Raw genomic sequence first — 16,706 nt, forward strand, 5'->3', positions numbered from 1 at the left:
GTTGCAATTTTTTTTCTTTTTGTTTTCTAAGCATTATAAATCTTGTGGGCTTTGGGGGTAATTTTCTTGCTTGGGTAAACCAGCAAGGGCTTTTCCAATAATAAATTAGTAAATGCTTCTCCAAACTCAATTCTGCATGAAAATATACAGTGAAAGGAACAGAACTATATTGTTTCATTTACAGGATTTCTTTTGTTATCTAATATTTTTGACATTATTTCTAATGACAAATGACTAATGACTCCAACAAATTCTGTAATACACTAGCTCTGATTAATCTTTTATATTTAAAGTGAAATCCAGTATCTGAAGTTTAATACAGCAAAATATACATACAATTAACTCTATTGAAAAAGAAAAATCTTTTTTTTTTTTTTTAATTTTTATTTTTAATGTGAGACTTCTTTACTAGAAAATGGTTCTTTATTAAGAAACCCATTTAGGTTACTATATTAAACGGAAATCCTACCCATGCTGGCTAAACATATCACTTCCAGTTCACACATTATATGAATTACTGAACATAACTCTTTCCTGTATTTATTTTCCCCCAAATAAAAATGTTTCAATGCCATGACATACTGTTGGTGTGAACATAGTCTTGTGTACCCCAAACTGTTATGATGTTGACTTCTACTTCAAAAACATCTAATTTTGATCAGGTTATATTACTGAAATGCTACCTGAGGTATTTATGACTGATCTGTATTACTTCAAATAACTACGTTTAAGACAGTTTATAAAAAGGTCATGAACTTGTTTCCACACAAGACAACAAAACAAAATAAAAGCACACAAAAAAACAACAACCAAGAAAAAAACCTACAGTTGAAAAGGCTTATTATGTTCTTATACATTGTGTTTCAGGGTTCTATGAAAAAGAGTTGATAAAATAGCTCCAGATAACTTACATGACACAATTGCATTACGGGACATTACTAAATGCATTTCTATGCAGGGATAAGAGATTATCCATATTATTGCGGCTTGCAAAATCAGAGCTTAAGGCATGCTGTCTAAACCAAATAAAACAAGAATAACTTTTCCTTAAAATAAGAGCTTCACTAGGCCAATTGTACCAAAATCCTATCATCGAGCAGAACAGTTGTAATGGTTCTAATTACTGGTGGCACTGTAATCTGTTGCTCATAAACACACACCTATCTACACAACAGAAAATGTATTTTCACAAAATACTTAAACCACATCTGCCATCTCCTTAAATAAAATTAGTCTGTTCTGTGATCAATTCAGATATTTAAAGTAAATACTATTTTTTCTTTTGATAGTAGTGGACCTTCATTTAGTAGATTGCTTGGATTCTGATGTAATTTATTTTTCTCTTTAAAGGTAATAATCCTGTTTTTTCAGCAAGCAGAAACTTTCTCTTTGACAGATGATACTCAGTGGATTTAAGTTTCTTTCCTTTTTTCTTCTTCCCTTCATGCTTAGCAAATAACTTGAAGCCTTAAATGAAAAATAGATATGAGAGATTGCAGTAACTTCTATGACTCTGGCCGAGTGCTAAGAAATTGTTTCCTTTTTTTTAGCTAATTGCCCACTTCCAAGGAAAATTTTCTCCCATGAAATCTTTGCCTGGGGACCATGGCATAGTAGGTATCTAAGAAATGTGCGTACTTCCAAGTCAACGCTATCAAGAATGTTTGACCGATTCTCAAACAGTAAAATCCTCAGATGGTACAAAATTTTACAGTTTATCGACTGAAATTTGCTGTATCACCTTTAGTGACTCTGTCTAGAGGGCCTGTGGCTGTTGCTTGGATATAATGGAATATGAAAGTTTAAGAATATAAATTAATCCTTTAATGGTCTTGGAGTTCGAGTTGCTAATGTGGAAACAATCAATACTTACTCTTCCGAGCTAAGAGAGAAGACATAATAAGATTATGCCCCTTCAACCTCTAGCATTTACTTTTTTTCATAATCATATTGTAGTGCAAAGATATGAAAAGAATCTGGGAAATCTTGTCAGGTACGTTTTAAAATGTTCCTCTGAAAACAGTAGGAAACCTTTTAAAAACAAATCATGCATATTTTAGCTCTGGACCAGCAGAAAGGTTTGGATGAATAAAACTTCACCACTGTAGACTCTTTTCTGAAGGTTTGGGAGTTAAAGGACATTACTCCTTTACATCAGTGTATGTCCCAGCTATTACAGGAAACTGAAACATACAGAGATGCAATTAATATGGTTCCTAAACACAAAAATATTTTTCTCCTTCTTTCTGTTTCCTTTGCAGAATCGGTTGCTCTTGTTCAACCTGCTGGATGTATCCATTTTTCTAACAGTCCATCACTGGTCATTCAAGTTACCTTACCAAGATAACTTGAACCTCAACCACATGGCAAGCGGTGGCTGTTCCTGCAGCCAGCTACAGAATGCTCTCCCCCATCTTTTCCTGCATTTCTCAGTGTGAATATATGAGGTTTCAATGCCTATTCTTATGATTTGCTGGAAAGAAAAAGATGCCCAATCTTGTAATCAAAGGAAAATATTCTTTACTGCCATTGAAGTTTTTATACCTCAAAAACAGAAAAAGGACAGGACAGGATGTGGTGAGATCATATGCTTAGTGCATAAAGGTTCAGGATGACAGATGTAAACTGAATTCCATGGCTAGTGCTAATTAACTATTCTCATCTGTAGAATCCTACCACTAGACTTTGTGCTCCATGTTCCTTCACCAAAGCCCCAAAACAGAGAATCTCAGATTGTATTAGACATTTTCTTCTTTCATCTCTTTTTCTGGAATGAACAAAAACATACTAGGTACTAATTTCATATTAGGGAAAAACTTTAGGACTACTGCACTTTTTGACCTATATATAGAAAGATTTTGACCTATATATATAGATTTTGATCTGTCCCTCTATATATAGGTACACTAATTAATTCAGAAGTGGAACTCACTCTGTGAATCTCCAGGAAATTAATCACTTACAGTAATCACAGTGAATATAGCAAGGATGCTCTATTTTGGATACTAGGAAGCAAAGATATGTATGAAGGATCCTTCAGGTTGATATATTAATTGCACTGAACATTCCTTCATGTCTGCTGTTTCAGTGCTGCCACAGAAGCATGTGAAACTGTTCACAACATTCACAACTCATGGTCTTTGTTTTTGATACCACTAAGGTCTGCCATATTAAGTCCTGTTTTTAACTTGTCACAAGGAATCAACTTGCAGGAAACCTCATACGTGCAAATTTATCAGAATTGCTGTCTGACTGGTTCAATTTTTTTCTCTGTCTTCACTAGTACCCATGGCTTTCAAGCCACCAAGCAGAAGAGGCAGAATGTCTCTTGCTCAGGAATTCATCATTCCTTATTCTTTTAACAATAGTGAATAATATAGAACACTTTAATTCCTCCAGTTTGCATCGCTCGAATTATTTTTTTACAAGTTCAACTCTTAGACGAATTGATAGAGTCCATCACTGTGTGTTAAGTGCCAAAAGCTCTATAATTTTCCTTGTTCAAAAAAAAAAAAAAGAAAATGTGATGGGTTCATTTTAATTTTAATGAATATAATTATAATAAATTATGTTAAGAATTAGTATAGATATGAGTACAGTATTTTCAGTCACAGTGATTAGTTTTACAAGCAGCTTTGCTTTGATGAGGACCAAACATATGAAAGTCACTGAAGGGATTTTCTTCCAGTATCAAAACATTTTGTCATTAGAGTGTTATGCACTTTACAGTAACATCCCCATTTGAATTTAACTAACAGCTACATAAAAATACTTCACACTCTGAATTGAAAAAATATTCACTACACTCACTGAAGATTCTGCATAAGCTCAGGCATTCAAGATCCACTCCTGATTCCCCCATACTGATCAGATTTACTTAAATTGCTATCTTCAGTCTATGAAAACCAGCACAAGTCTACAACAAAAATTTATATCGGCATATAGGCAAATATATGTTTATATACACCAGCAGATGAGAATTAAGAGTACTACTGAACAAATTTATCTCATTATAAATTTTAAGAAATTTCTATCATCACTAATACTCTGGGGAAACACTCATCCTAGTCTTTTTATATTAAACCAGCCAATAATTCTGATACACATTTAAAAAATACAGTCTTAGAATAAGCATCAGGATCACTAAACAGGTACAAATGGCCAAGCATCTTTTGAGACAAGCCCTTCAGCTGAAATCACTGATTTCATTAGGTGTGTGCTATTTAGTAGCTTACAGAAGGCAGACAAATGCTCAGAGATGGCAACTGGAAAAAGTTGGAAATCAGATACAAGGTATTTGCAGTTAAGGATTATGGTAAACAAGTGTTAATTTGGTAATATGCAGGTTGTGAAGCATGGATTTCCTTGCTATGAACTCTGTGGATTTTATTCTTTGAAATGCTAACTTCAGTTACTGTAACGAAAAACATTAGTCCAAAAAGGTATTAGTTAAAGGGGAAAAGAACAACCCACAACACACAACCCACAGTGAATTTTCCTTAATGAAGATGTTCTTGTAAAGCATAAGAAATACTCTATTTACTTGGAGGGAAAAAAATAAAAAATAAAAAACCCACCAATCTGAATGCTTTAAGGATCTAGGAGCTACGAGTAGTGGGATTTATTCCCACTTGTCTTCCCTTCTGCCTTCTTCTCAGTAGCAGTACATTACCCATGCTCCAAAAAACGGCAGGAGTTCCAAGTTCAACTGTGGTTTTGCCCCTCACAACACGACAAAAATGCTACCCGAACCACATCCGTAACATCTCACATAAGGTCAAGGATATTCATACATAACAAGCTTTCTTGGAGGGGCTAGTTTGATGATGTCTAATGCACCTGTGCACAACAGCGAGTCTGAAACAAGATATCAAATTTATCACTAAGTCAGTGGAAGCTGAACCTTGTAAAGGAGAAGCACAGCCTCGCAGGAAAAGAGTTTGACTGTTGCATTCATAAGCACCCCTTGCTGGCTACAGTCAGTCAAGAACTTGTCACTAGCTGTGAATGTAGCATGCTTTCGCTGACACCATCTCCAGCCAGGGAAAAAATATACTGATGGCCATTCTCAAAGGATCAGATGTTTAAGAAAATTTTATAAAAAGAAATAAATAATACGATGAGCATTTTGATGTAAAGTGCAAAGTGTTTCAGAAGGTAATGCAGTTCAGAGCAGACTGCAGCTCCTAGTTTGACTAGTGTCACACCAACATAACAATTGTTTACAGCAATCTAAATATAAACCCGACAGAGGAAAAACAAGAAAAACTGCACTGGAACTTCCTCACTGTATCCCAAATGGAATTCAAATACAAATACTTCAAGGGCTACAACTAAGTGCTACAACTTTCTATTGTATCTAAACTTGAAGGACAGGCTGAAGAACAAGAGGCTTGACTCAGTTTTAACAATGACTCTTTTCCTAGCCTCTGTTCCAAGTCAAAAGGTACAAGCACAAAGAAGTTTTAGAAAGACACAGGTATGTTTACACATACATCGGGCAGAACCATGCATGTATTTGCATGTGTATCTGTGTGTGGAGAGAGAGACAGAAACAGGGAACAGGGAAAATTAAAGCTTCAGTTAGTATTAGGATGCTTACCAAAAAATTAGTTCATTCCCCATCTTACAGGTCTTAGGTTTAAGAGTTTATAGTGTTACCACTGTGATGGATAAGACCCTTTTGCGGCCGTTTATCTGCACTCCAGAACCTAATATCTATCTGTCTAACACTAACTAGGGCACTATGCATGGTATAGGCACGTGAATGGTACTACTTACATATGCAGGGAATGTACAGCTTATTTGAAAGCAAGATACAACTGAAAAACTACTACTGCTAAATACAGTACTTTGAAGGGGTAGTAACAATGCTCCATTCAGGCAAAAGCTCAAATGGTAACTGACCCTGCATCCGTTTCCCCAGCCATACAAATCAGGCAGTACTTTTCATAACAGAAGCCTTTCAATTTAAAAGCAAAACAGAAAGGGTTAATAAAGGTCAGCTAAACCTGACATGTGAAGACTTCATGTAAATCACTGAATTTTGCAAATCAGATTGTAAATTCATAATAAAAGGAAAAACAAGGAAAGACAAAGAAGTACTTAAAGTATGCTGTGACTTTTTCCAACTGTATTTCAATTTATTACTTATGACGTACTCTTTCAAAAGTAGGAGGAAATTTTCAGTAGTACTTGCTATAAAATTTGAGATCACATTCAACCTCAGTTTATCAAGGAAAATCATTTTTATGATGCTAACTGTGCAGAACACAGTTTCAAGAACAATCTATCTTTTAAACTGCTATGATAATATGCACTATTATACTTATTATTTAGCATGAAGTTGGATATAGTTAGTATTAATAAAACATACAGTTCACAGCAAATAAAAAAAAAATCACAATGGATTTAGTTAGTCGAATTATCAAACTGACAGGCTTGGAACTGCGAGTTAAATGAAGAGTCAAAACAATCAGTTCATTAAACCATAAGGTGTTCCTTACCAACAACAAGTAAAATTGGTTGTAAAAATTAGTTGTAAAATTTAGTTGTAGAATTATCCTAAATAAGCATGGATGACTATAGCAGTTTGAAAAATTGTGTATTTTTGTCCTCAGGCACTAATCCTTACCACAAGGTGCAATTTTAAAAAGAATTATCACAAAACCCTAAACATACTTTTCATAAACTTTCAATACATCTTAAGTTATGCTGCACCATGGAGTACAGTAACAGAAATAGTATGACTGAAATTATTTTTTGGTGTATGAGATAGAACTATGCCTTCAATCTACAATAGTTGAATTTACAGCTTAGTTGACTAGATACGGCATTTTAACATTACTTTGGAGGTTTAAGAATTGCAAGAGCAACAATCCTTCAGGTATTTTGATCACTGGCACACAAGCATGTAACATACTTCGTGTTCAAGGGGAACCTTTATCCTGGATGCAAAACTGGTGCAGAATTATAATCACCTTCAAAAAGATTGCAAGCCTGTGGGTATTAAGCTTTGCACTCACCAAGCTCAACCACAAAGATTTATGCAATCTACTCTGGGACCTGACACTTATTCATAGAGCAGATCTGATAAGTGCATTCAGAGACCTTGAAGTTTATTCTCATCAGAAGTTCTGCATTTAAGGACTCAGCCATTAGACCTTTTTAGTGTTCATCAAAAGGGCTTCATTATGAGCTCAAGCACAAACACTTTACAAGCACATAATAAAGAAAAAAAATGGAAAGGAAAATGAAAGGGAAAGGAAAAAGGAAGGGAAAGGAAAAGGAGAAGGAAAAGCCTTTTGCCTCTCAAAATAAAAGTGAGTCTTGAAAGCTTAAAATAAACCGTGACTTTTTTTCAGGTAGCAGTCAAGGTTTTCTTTGCTTTTGCTTATCTGGAGATAATTTCTCAAATATGTTTGCTTTCAATTCTCAGGCTATCTAAGTGACAGAAGACGTGCATCCAAAGACAATAAACTGCATTTCTCTTAATTTTATGACATCCACTGAACCAGACAGTTCATTCAGCAAAAATCAGTAGTGTTGAAACGAGGTGAAAATCAACAATATCATGACTAAACTAAAAGAAAGGAGAATTTTACTGTGTATTTGCAGTTAACCATTTTCCATCTTCCTACACAGAAAGTATCATGGATCATTTATCCATAATGATTTAAAAAAAAAAAACTTTTTTTTTTTTCCAATGGGAAGTCTGAGGCATATGAATACAATCATTCTGTCAGCTCTCCAAGATCACATTTAGAGCTTAAAATCAACCCTTTTAAGACTAACACAATATTTCAAGAGTAAAATTGTTTACATCTTTTTTTCTTCTTGACACATTATAACAACATTATCACTGACTCGCAGGATGGCTGAGGCTGTCAGGGCCCTTTGGAGCCCATCTGGTCCACCCCCTGCTCAGGCAGGGCCACCTGGAGCTACTTGCCCAGGACCACGTCCAGGTGGCTTTGGACAATCTCCAGGGAAGGAGACTCCACAGCCTCTCTGGGCAACCTGTGCCAGTGCTCCATCACCCACACAGTAATGATGTGCCACTCCATGTTCAGACAGAACCTGCTATGTTCCAGTTTGTGCCCACTGCCTCTTGTCCTGGCACTGCACAACACTGAAAAGAGCCTGGCTCCCTTTTCTTTACGCCCTCCATTCAGGTATTTATAGACATTGCTGAGATCCCCCTGGAGACTCCTCTTCTCCAGGCCAAACAGCGCCAACTCTCAGCCTCTCCTCCCAGGAGAGGTGCTCCACTACTTTGATTATTTTTGGTGCCCTTCACTGGGCTCTTTCCAGTATGTCCAGGTCTTGCTGGGGTACTAGGGTGGCACTCTAGGTGTAGCCTCACCAGTGCGGAGGGAAGGATCACCTCCCTCAACCTGCTCGCACCACTCCTCCTAACGTAACCCACGATACCTTAGCCTTCTTTATGACAAAGGCACATTGCTGGCTTACGGTCAACTTGGTATCCACCAGGATCCCCAAGGCCTTTTCTGCAGAGCTGCTTTCCCGCTGGGCAGCTCTCAGCATATATTGGTGCACGGGCTTGTTCCTCCCCAGCTGCAGGACTCCTGCTGATCTACATCAATGTCCTGACAGCCCTTTTCTCCGGCCTGTCAGGTCCCGCTGGATGGCAGCAAAACCCTCAGGCATATCAGCTGTTCCTCCCTGTCTTTTATCATCTGCAAACTTGCAGATGGTACACTCTGCCCCATCATCCAGGTCATTAATGAAGACATTAATTGCTGACCCCTGGGGTACACTGCTAGTTACTGCTCTCCAACTAGACTATGCCTCTGATCACCGCCATCTGTGTCCAGCCATTCAGCCAGTTCTCAGTCCACCTTACTGTCCGCTCATGCAGCCCACATTTCAACAGCTTCTCTTTGAAGATGTTACAGGAGAGAAGGTTGAAAGCCTTACTACAGTCAAAGGAAACAATATTCACTGCTCTGCCCTCATCAACCATCAAGCCAATCACTTCATTATAAAAGGTTAGTAAAGCAAGTCTTGCCCTTCCTTTGTGAATCCATGCTGAGAACTCCTGATGACTTTCTTGTCATTCGTATGCCTGGAAATGGTTCCCAAGATTAGTTGCTCCATCTCCTCCCCAGGGACTGAGGTGAGGCTGTCTGACTGGCAGTTCCCTGGCTCCTCCTTCTTGCCCTTCATGAAGATAGGAGGGATGTTTGCCTTCCTCTAGTCCTCTGGCACCTCTCCCAGTCATTATGATGCTTTGAAACTAATTGATGTCACAATGACGTCAGCCTGCGTGGTCAGCAACCAAGTCCCAGCAGGGCCCACAGCCTGACTGTATGTCACTTTGCTTAAGCAGCCTAACCTGATCCTCTTCCACCAAAGGTATGCCTTTCTTGCTCCAGGCTTAGCCCATGGTTTCCAGGGCTGGGAATTTCTGAAAGCTGATCTTATTAGTGAAGACTATGGCCAAGAACGCATTCAGTGCATCAGCCTTTTCCACCCCATGTGCCACGAGGGCCTCTACCCCAGTCAGCAGCAGACCCATGCTTTCCCTAGGCTTCCTTTTGCTGATCATGTATCTACAGAAGCCCTCCTCCTTGCCTTTGACATCCCCCAGCAGCATGAACCACAGCTGTGGTGTTTCAGGTTTCATGAACTTAAATATTGTAGGTGTACCTATCCAGTCCAGTAGTAGAGTTTTTTTTTTTTATTTATTATTTTATTTTTATTTTTTATGGCCATATCAAACAAGGAAAAATCTGACAAAATTTGGACTGTTCGGATTCATACAACCTACACAGCTGATCAGATGTGCAAGTTCCCCTGTGAGCACTTTTTAGACAGATCTGAAAAATCTGTTTGAAAAGCAAAATAAATTTATTGCTAAGGTATGAAATGTATCATGGGAAGCACTGCTCTGAGCCATAAACTCAGGATGCTGATTTATTTTAAGTGAAGTCTTGAGTTTTTCCACTACATCTTAAACTGCAATTTTTCCCAGAGCAAAAGCCATTTCTCAACCCTATCTTCATGAATTCATGTTGCTTTTTATGAGAGGAGAAAATCTGTGAGCAATATCAGCTAATTTTTAGAGATGGAGAATACCATTTTTACGGTAACTCTAGTAGGGTGTGCTCAGAGTGTAAAAACTCAAAACAACTACAAACTCTCCATCATATAACAATGCAAGACAGTAGCCATCAAGTTAGCTCAATACTCTAATTCAGTCTTCAAGTTCAAATATTCATTATTTCTGTCAAGTGCTTATTTTGAAAGATGCTTTTTACCCTCTTTGATCTACAGTGCTTGTATTCTGTGCTTTATTGCTTTGATGTTTGGTGAAGAATGGTAATTGTTATTGCAGGATAGAGGATAGCTATTTAAATGAAATACATTTTGATGAATAACCTTTTAAATTTGGCCTATATAGTAATACCTACAGATTTACATTACATATTTGCATTTCTTCTTATGAAAGATTTCTTCTTCAATAAAGGTTGCTATAGGTTAATAAAACAACCCAGCAATTGGTGCATACTACCTCATTTTAAATTTACAGCTGACAACCTGGCTATTTTTACGCTTTATTTGGAATTATTTTGGGAACCAAGCAAAATTATATTTTTTTAGTGGCAGGCCAAAATGACTACTTTGTCACCATGCTAATGTGTTATATATCGGTATCAGTTACAAATACCATTTAAAGACAACAGCTTTTTTTCTGCTGTAGGTTGACTGATTACAATGATAACCAATTATCACCTTTACCATTCATCTTGACATGTGTCAGATGTACAACGTGCTTACTATGTAGCAATTCCTCCAGAGTGAGGTTACAGAACAGAAATTTTTTGAAATTCTGTTTTGAAAACGATTTTCAAGTTTTTACATACATCAGCATTTAAAATAAGGATCAACACCTCTTTGCTCTATTTCTCAGCTGGTGAATTTTACACAGTAGTTTGTGACTAAAGGAGCAGGCTCTTTTTAATCAGGAACTCAACGGTCAGGAAACAGCCAACAGAAACTGCTAGCTGCAGAAGCCTCTAAATGTCACCAGAAGGAATTAAAAGTAGAAATCCAGATTAATGTAAAAGAAAAATCAGAACTAATATAGAAACAGAGCAAGAAGAACAGCCCCACAAGCAACAACAAGGAAAAAAAAAAAAACACAAAATAATGGCCTAAAAATATTTTTTAAAAAATCCCAAACAAATGACTGAAGAATTGAGGAAACCAAGGGAAAAGGAAGAAAAACATCCAAACAAATAGGTGAAAAACAGAAAGGAAAAAACTCCACCAACAGGCAGAAAATGTGAAAACAACACCACACCACTGCCTATCTCCCTTACCAAAAGAGAGTCTCCTCTGCCAAATCATGTAAAACCATATTATTTTGCATGCTTGTCAAAACATGCACAGTGAAAACAATCATCCCTCTAGCTGCTGTAGACTCTTCTTGCTGTGCTCTTGGAGTGCCTTCCTGCTTGCTAACTAAATAGACATTCTGTTCTTATATTACTTTTAGTCATACCTTGTAACTTAAATGTAAATTTGAGCTCTGGCATTGCGTGTTGCATGTTTGTGCAAATACATTCATGGACTGCATCTCCTTTCATTGCCAGAAAGAGACCGTGCTGCACAAAGACAAATAATATGCATTTTCTACCTTTAAGTCATTCTCTGCAGCTGATGACTTCTTCTGTTTGATTATTTGATTAAATTATCTTGTTTGTGACAACAACAAAGTGCATCTTGATTAGTTTATTAGGGATGGATGATTTACAAGTTTGATAAAAAGTTGCCTTTTTGCCAACCTTCATTTTGAAGACACGATAATTTATGGAGGTAAGGAAAACCAGATTTGCAAGGAAAAGCAGTATTTTTCTTCAGCTTAGTTAGACTACGGCTCCAAAAGACTCACTAAATGAACTGAACAACTCAGATCCATTAAAAATGAGAGTTCTTGCTCCTCTATTCCACCCGTCCCATTACCATGCTAGCTTTGCACCCTTCTCAAAGCAAATGGAACTCACTAAAACAGCAGTAAAACTCAACCTGGATAATTTTATGCCTTTTTAAAGTGTTCAATGGCTCAGAAAAGGATTATACAAATACCACAGTTAATGAAAGGGCACAGAATTGCATGCTGGAGGCTGGGAAACGAAAAATAAGTAAAGGAGATCAGGAAGAGAGGAGAATGATCCCTTATATCTTTGGTGAAAGGGAGAACCTATAACTGGAAAAAAAGCACAGGCACCTGTGTCACATGCACCCTTAAGTTCTGACAAGCACTAATTTCTGTAATGAAGACTTCTTTATATTTAAACAATATTAGGTTTTCAAACATATCCAGTTTTTGAGAAACCACATTTTTACTAGCTACAGGCCACTACAGGGAAAAAAATCTGCTGAATTTGAGGAGATACAGAGAAGAACCGTGCCCCAAGTGTTGCATTCCAAGTCTGGAACCTCATGTTGTCAGGCAAAATTAAATGGTTCCAAATCAGGCACACCTTAGTGTGCCTGAATACAGCCTGGAGAACTTTTAACAGTTGTTCGTATGAATATAAATACTCTAGCTTATTTTTCTAAAAACAACTTCATGCTGCCTCATCAGTTTATGCCAGCCCAGAAGAGCTTGCATTTGGGAAAAGCAAGAAATTATTTTAATCTTCAAGACAAATTGAGAACAGACCACGTCCAAGAATGTAACAATGATTCTATGATTATAACTTGTTCTGATTTGCAAATGACTTGCTTTAGGTCCTCCTCAAGAGCAAACACAGAACACCATTACTTAAAAGGTCAGCTTTGACTAAAATACAGTGTTATATTCTTAAAGCATCTAAGACATGCCATTCTTTCTCTCTCCTGATGAAAATGAAAAAAAAAATCTCTAATCAAGATCTTTGTACTGAGATGAAATTCATGAAAAGAAGGAAGGTGAAGGACTACATTACATCTATTCATTCACCTAGCCAACATATGACAGATCTTAAAAAATACTTTGATCAAAAGAAAATATAACTGTGCCATTGTAAACACACACTTCTCTGTTCCTGTGATTACCATTTCTACATAATCGTATATACAAAGTTTTTTGGTTTCTGCATATTACATGTGCAATTCCTCTTACAATTAATTTGTAGTGATGCAATGAAGTATTACCTTATTAAGAAATGCATAAAGGTTAGTAGCTGCAATTCAAGGAGTAAATTATCAAACCTTCAAAGAAACAACTGGAGCTGTAATGAAAAGAAAAAGCATTAAGCTGATGCTTGATATTTGGAGTCTTTTAAGACATCTGAGAACATAGTGAAATTATCATTTTTTTCTGTCTCTTCTTCAGATTAATTCTGCAGGATAAGAATCTTATAAACAAGGCGAGTGTCTACATATATAGATATATATATCTATACAGAACCCTGAATAAAACCTTGTATCTCTGACACTCGATAGAAATTATTTACAAGTGTCACAGAAGACAATTTCCCAAACTATCTGTAAAATTACGAAACGGGTAATATGATGCCTTTTTACTATTGCAGAATTCCTAAGATGAAAGATTAAGGTAAGCAAGTGTCCTTTCATAATTAAAGTAATTTCTATGTCTCAGAGCAGCACAGGTGAGATCAAGTTGATCAAATCCTTTGATCAGTGATACAGCACTTAAGCAAGAATGACGAACTGCATGACATGGATTGTTTTGCTGATAATTCCACAGAAGGGAATAATCTCGGGTCACAGAAGACCACAAACTCAATTTGAGTTAAGAAATATTATGCTGATGAGAAAAAAGCAATCAGAATGGGAAGAACAATAGAAAGGTAGCTTGCAAGAAACATGAAGTGCACCTTCCCTTCTGTCTAGCACTGGGGCCACCCCAGGTGCTTATGGGCTCCAGTTTTACAAATCCAGCCTCGAGAAAGATGTCAGTCCTTTTATATAAGTCAGGTAGCTATAGAAAACATGGATTTAGAAAAAGAAAAAAAAAAAAGACTTGGAGTGGGGAGAGGGAAATACATGAACAAAAGGAAAACAAATGTTCCTCATGGTGGACAGGGCAAGCTTTATAATAATTTACACCGTAAGAAGAAAGACCTGAGGTAGGCATTAGGAAAAGTCTTTCAAACTACAGGTATAAAAAGGCATTGTAAAAATTTAACTGAAGAGGTTAGAGGTCTTTAAGGGCAGAGTAGAAAAAAATTTCTGCCAGGAATGACATAACCACAGTGGATTCGGCCTTTGGTAGAAGATTAAATGACCTCTTGATGCATCTTCAATTATTCTAAGATTTACATTGCAGCCAGGAAGCAAATAGAAAGTTTTCAAGATCACCTTTGAAAAAGTAATTTACAAGAAACTTTAGTAAGTCTAGTAAGTTAAAAAAAAAGGCAGAAAATACAATTAAAGTATATGGGTGATATCAACGATTGCTTGATCAGGCTTTCTGTGATGCCTGAAAGAATGACACTATTACTGTAACAGACTTCGAACAGGAGAAATACAGTATTAAGAAGTGGAATACAAAATTAATTAAACAATCACAAGAAATGAAGTACCTTGGAAGCAACTCTTGCTCCCCTCAAATACAGCTCTTAGACTATATGAAAAAGTTAATGTTTTGGTAAATCATATTTTGTTAAATCTTCAAACATAAAGGCTTAGGACTGAAAGAGACTTTGAACTCTGTCTTGTAGAGCAGGAAAGAAAGAGGAACATAGCTTAACTAAACTGGTTTAAGGGAAGACAGACAAAAGATAAGGGAAAAAAAGGGGAAAATGCTTATGTTTGGGCACAGATGCTGTACAAGAAACATAGTTTTCTGTTTTGTATTGCAACAGTGAATTGTTTTACAATTCTCTCCTGAGATAAAAGTTCCATGGGGAGTTGAGGAGAATGTAGTCTAATTTATTTTAATGATCAGAGTAGTCAATTAAGTGCCTACACTTATAAGAGAAGGACTTTTTATGTCTGGTCATTTTCTTAATAAAGATTTCCCTAAACATTCGAAGACTGCATTTGGAAAATGTGAATAGCCATTATTATCTTAACGACTAGTAAATTCAATACAGGTATTATTATCATGTGTCCTTCAAAATAAGCCTCTTTCCTTTAGGATCTTACAATTTTTACAAAAACCAACAAAAAAAAACCAGTGTTTTGTTCCAGATGTTATAAACTGAATAGTTTAAATCTATTTTTAAGTAACTGCTAGCTATAGTTGCTGAAAGAGGAAATTTTATTTCTGAAGAGAAAAACAAAGTAAAATGTGAATGTTAGTTTTCATTCCAAAGTGCCTGAAACTTTGTCATTTTAATGATTTGTTCATGTTTTTCTCCAAGTTCTAGTTGAAAAAACTTATTTGAGAATGGGAGTTTGTTTCAAATGATGCTACATATAATGTTAAAGAAAATACAGAAAGGACAGCATCTTAAAAATAATAAAAATGACACTGTGGAGAATTTGTTGTTGAATTTGTAAAACTGAGGAAGAGCTGCATTTGGATGTTGTGCTTGGAGGACCAGACACATAGTGACTGACTTTGTATCACCAGGATGCTGGCACTAATATCGTCAGGCAGTTGGCCTATCACCCACAATGGCAGCCGAGTAGATTCACTCAAATAAAACCAGACTCCTTACAGTGTATCTCCTGCAGGCATATTAGCTGCAAGGTTCAAAGTAGGTGATCAAAGAAAACAGTGAGCCCTCAACAGCGACAGACTGTGCCAGCATTAAACAACTAAGAACAGCTTTCAGCAGGCAGAAATCACACCTAGCAAATCTATTTTTAGAAATTCTACATATTACTGATTGTGAGCTTACAATTCACCGACTCTCTTTAAGGTGTTTTCAAGACCAATCAGTTGCTTTTCTGAACACTCCTTCCATTAGTTCCTGATTCTTGTTACTGTGCTGCTAAAGGAGGAACTTGTGTTTTAGCACAGCACAGTACATCCTTCTGCTTCATGAATCTCAGACAACAGGTGCTGACAGGTATGGAACACATAGGTGTTACAGAGCGGTCTTCCCCTCATCCTCTTCATCATGCCACTTGCCCTCCCACTTTTTTGGTGATGCCTTGTCATATCATGTCATATGCTTCTCCCCACTTCAGCTTCTGACACAGTGTGCATCTGTGTTTGATGTTCCCCCTGCTCCTTTTTATTTTTCTCTTGTTCCTATTAACGTATCCCACTATTTATCTATTTCACTTGCATCTTCAAAGTATGAATAGAATAGGTACATGAATAAATAGATGTCAATGAAAAAAGAGTAGAATTAGCAAGATCTGTTTCAGTTCTCTTACTATCTGCTTTGTTTCTTCATGAAACTATACTTTCTGTCTTTCTATATGTTATATGCTGTTCAATCCCTTGGTGTGCTATGCCACCAGTATAATACAATGTTAGTATAAAAAACAAATGTGACACTCAAATAGGATTAAAATTTTAATGTCAAAGCACTGGCAGCTGGAAATGCCAAACATTAAGACTAACCTAAAAATACTTATTCATGAACTTAATTTAATGACAAAAATGAGTAATTTTAAAATTAAATGATCACTTGCAATTTATCTACCCCATTCAGAGAATAATAGCCATCCCAAAAAAATATTTCATCTTTCTAAGTATCCATCCCCTGATTCAAATTGGTTGGAATAGACAAATTCTGCCTGAATAATTTACATTTGTTCTAAGTTAC

The sequence above is a fragment of the Cygnus atratus genome, chromosome 4 (genome assembly GCF_013377495.2).
Source record: "Cygnus atratus isolate AKBS03 ecotype Queensland, Australia chromosome 4, CAtr_DNAZoo_HiC_assembly, whole genome shotgun sequence".
In the NCBI taxonomy this organism is placed as follows: domain Eukaryota; kingdom Metazoa; phylum Chordata; class Aves; order Anseriformes; family Anatidae; genus Cygnus; species Cygnus atratus.